The 4,007-nt window shown below is 43.6% G+C and overlaps 1 pseudogene; it reads left to right on the top strand.

The window, feature by feature from the left end:
• The first annotated feature begins 225 nt into the window (after positions 1-225).
• LOC140308071 (U2 spliceosomal RNA) lies at positions 226-402 on the top strand (annotated as a pseudogene).
• The last annotated feature ends 3,605 nt before the right edge of the window (positions 403-4,007 follow it).

Genomic DNA, 4,007 nt, shown 5'->3' on the forward strand with positions numbered 1-4,007 from the left:
TGTCCTTGGTCTTCTGTAGGGTTTTTAAACTAATACGTGGTGGTTTGTTTTTCCACAGAAATTTGGAGATGCATGAATCTAGTGACTTAAACCAAGTAGCAGATAGTTTTATGGGGATCATTGAGAACAAATAGTTAACTTTTGGTAGTATCATCATTTTAATGGTTGTAACTCTCCCCATAAGTGATATAGGTAAGGACTTCCAACGAGAGAGATCGTCCTCTACTCTCTTTACTAATTGCACATAATCCATCTGTACTTATCAGTTTAATATGTGATATGTCTATGCAAGGACTACATATTAAATGGATTTTTATCAATAGGAGTTGAAAAAGGAGCTTGCTCCGTTCACTCCAAGCATCGACCCGGTACTGCAGTGCCGCTGGGAACTGTGCGCTCTCCTCTGCTCTTGTGAAAAAGCTAACAGCGGTGCAGGATGGAAGTTTCTTTTAGTCTGCTGAGAAAAGAGAGTGAATGCGAAGTAGACTTTAACACGGCTCTGGGAGCGAGCCGAGTGCGGGCTAACCAGGAGAAATGCTTGAAAGAAACGCGACACCGAATGAGCGGTCAGAACAAAGCCTCAATACGGTGTTCCTGTGGTGTTTTTATAAAATGCGGTGAAAATAAAGGTGTGAATGCCCCATAGAAAACTAAAAGGTGGAGCGGAAGGAAGTGTTCGGCTGCAAGAAGGTGTGAATGTCCGACTATATTTGGTGAAAAGCAGGTGAAGCAAGGTCTGAATGCCCAACCTTACATCATCAAAAGCGAGATCAGAGGTTTTTGGCTGCAAGAAGGCCATAGTTTGCCAAAAGCGGGTAAGGTGCGAATGACCGACTAAATATCAACAAAAGTGGGGGCGGAGGTCTTCGGATGCAAGTGGGTGTGAATATCCCACCATACAAGTATGGTGGAGAGGAAGCTGTGAATGGCCGACCATAGTTTGCAAAAAGCGGGTGAGAAAAGGTGCGAATGTCCAACCATACATGATCGAAACAGGGTGTTTGGGTGCGACAAGGTGTGAATGTCCACCCATAATTAATGAAAAGCGGGCAACAAGTAGGTTCGAATGCCATACCATACATCATCAAAAGCAGGAGTGGATGTGTTCGGCTACAAGAAGGTTTGAATGTCCGAGCATAGTTTGTAAAAAGCGGGTAAGAAAAGGTTCGAATGCCCGAACATACACCATCAAAAGAGGGAGCGGAGGTGTTCCGCTTTAAGACGGTGTGAATGTCCGACCATAGTTGGTAAAAAGTGGGTATGAAAAGGTGCGAATGCCCAAATTCGGCTGCAAAAAACTGTGTTCGGCTGCAAAAAGGTGTGAATGTTCGACTAAAGTTTGTAAAAAGCGGGTAAGACAAGGTGCGAATGCCTGACAATGTATGATCAAAAGCGGGAGCGGAGGTGTTCAGCTGCAAGAAGGTCTAAATGTCCATAATTAATTGCTAGAAAACATGAAAGAAAATTTTCGAAAATCAATCCGCACATGATCATAAGTGGGAGAGGAGGTGTTCAGCTGCAAGAAGGTGTGAATATCCTACCATAATTGCTAAAAAATGTGTTAGAAACGGTAAGAATCCCGGACCATACCTTATCAAAAGCTAGAGAGGTGGTGTTCGGCTACAAGTAGGTGTGAATGTCTGACTAAAGTTCAAATATATTAACAAAAGCGGGAGGAGAGGTCTTCGGATGAGTGGTTGAGAATTTCCAACCATAATCTATAAAATGCGGTGAAAAAAAAGGTGTGATAGAAACCTAAAAGGTGGAGCGGAAGTGTTCGGCTGCAAGAAGGTGTGAATGTCCATCTATAGTTGGTGAAAAGCAGGAAAAGCAAGGTCTGAATGCCCAATCTTACATCATCAAAAGCGAGATCAGAGGTGTTTGGCGGCAAGAAAACGGGTAAGGTGTGAATGACCAACTAAATATCAACAAAAGTGGGGGCGGAGATCTTCGGATGCAAGTGGGTGTGAATATCCCACCATACAAGTATGGTGGAGAGGAAGCTGTGAATGGCCGACCATAGTTTGCAAAAAGCGGGTGAGAAAAGGTGCGAATGTCCAACCATACATGATCAAAACAGGGAGCGGAGGTGTTTGGCTGTGACAAGGTGTGAATGTCCACCCATAATTAATGAAAAGCGGGCAACAAGTAGGTTCGAATGCCCAACCATACATCAACAAAAGCAGGAGTGGATGTGTTTGGCTACAAGAAGGTTTGAATGTCCGAGCATAGTTTGTAAAAAGCGGGTAAGAAAAGGTGCGAATGCCCGACAAAGTATGATCAAAAGAGGGAGTGGAGGTTTTCGGCTACAAGAAGGTTTGAATGTACGACCATAGTTGGTAAAAAGTGGGTAAGAAAAGGTTCGAATGCCCGAATATATACCATCAAAAGCGGAAGCGGAGGTGTTCGGCTGCAAGAAGGTGTGAACGTCCGACCAAAGTTTGTAAAAAGCAGTTAAGAAAAGGTTCGAATATCCAACCAAACATAATCAAAAGTGGGAGCAGAGCTGTTCGACTGCAAGTAGGTGTGAATATCCACACATAATTCCTGAAAAATGGGTAAGAAAAGGTGCGCATGCCCAACCATACATCATCAAAAGAAGAAGTGGATGCGTTCTGCTACAAGAAGGTTTGAATGTCCAACCATAGTTTGTAAAAAGCGGGTAAGAAAAAGTTCGAATGCCCGAACATACACCATCAAAAGAGGGAGCGGAGGTGTTCCGCTGTAAGATGCTGCGAATGTCCGACCATAGTTGGTAAAAAGCGGGTAAGAAAAGGTTAAAAAACCGGACTGTACACAATCAATAGCTGGAGCGGAGTTGTTCGGCTACAAGAAGGTGTGAAAGTCCGACCATGGTTTGTAAAAAGCGGGTAAGACAAGGTGCGAATGCCCGACAATGTATGCTCTAAAGAGGGAGCGGAGTTGTTCGGCTGCAAGGTCTGAATTTCCAACCATAATTTGTAAACACCGTTGAAGAAAAGGCTCGAAAGCCCGACTATACACCATCAAAAGCGGGAGCGGAGGTGTTCAGCTGCAAGAAGGTCTGAATGTCCACCAATAATTACTGAAAAATGGGTAAGAAAAGGTGTGAATGCCCAACTATACATCATCACAAGCAGAAGTGGATGTGTTCGGCCACAAGAAGGTTTAAATGTCCGACCATAGTTTGTAAAAGGCGGGTAAGAAAAGGTTCGAATGCCCGAACATACACAATCAAAAGAGGGAGCGGAGGTGTTTCACTGCAAGAAGGTGTGAATGTCCGAGCATAGTTTGTAAAAAGTGGGTAAGAAAAGGTTCGAATGCCAGAACATACACCATCAAAAGAGGGAGCGGAGGTGTTCCGCTGTAAGAAGGTGTGAATGTCCGACCATAGTTGGTAAAAAGCGGGTAAGAAAAGGCTCGAATGCCCGACAATGTATGATCAAAAGAGGGAGCGGAGGTTTTCGGCTGCAAGAAGGTCTGAATGTCCAACCATAATTTGTAAAAACCGGGGAAGAAAAGGCTCGAAAGCCCAACTATACACCATCAAAAGCGGGAGCAGAGGTGTTCAGCTGCAAGAAGGTCTCAATGTCCATCAATAATTGCTAGAAAACATGAAAGAAAATTTTTCGAATATCAAACCGCACATGATCATATGCGGGAGGGGAGGTGTTCAGCTGTAAGATGGTGTGAATGTCCACCCATAATTCCTGAAAAATCGGTAAAAAAAGGTGCGAATGCCCAACCATACAACATCAAAAGCAGGTGTGAATGTCATCATAATTTGCAAAAACCTGATGAGAAATGGTGAGAATGCCCGACTATACACCATCAAATGCGGGAGCGGAGGTGTTCGGCTGTGAGTAGGTGTGAATGTCCGACCATACTTGCTGAAAAATATGACAAAGCAGTTTTCACTTGGTTTGAGTGAAGGAATTCATTTTATATCAAAATCCGAAATTGTGTAGAACTGGTGAAAAGAAGCTTATTCTCGGATTCCTAAAGGTTTAGTGTTGTTCTTTGGTATA

The sequence above is a fragment of the Leuresthes tenuis genome, unplaced genomic scaffold, assembly GCF_036924035.1.
Source record: "Leuresthes tenuis unplaced genomic scaffold, fLeuTen1.0.hap1 SCAF_5, whole genome shotgun sequence".
NCBI lineage: Eukaryota > Metazoa > Chordata > Actinopteri > Atheriniformes > Atherinopsidae > Leuresthes > Leuresthes tenuis.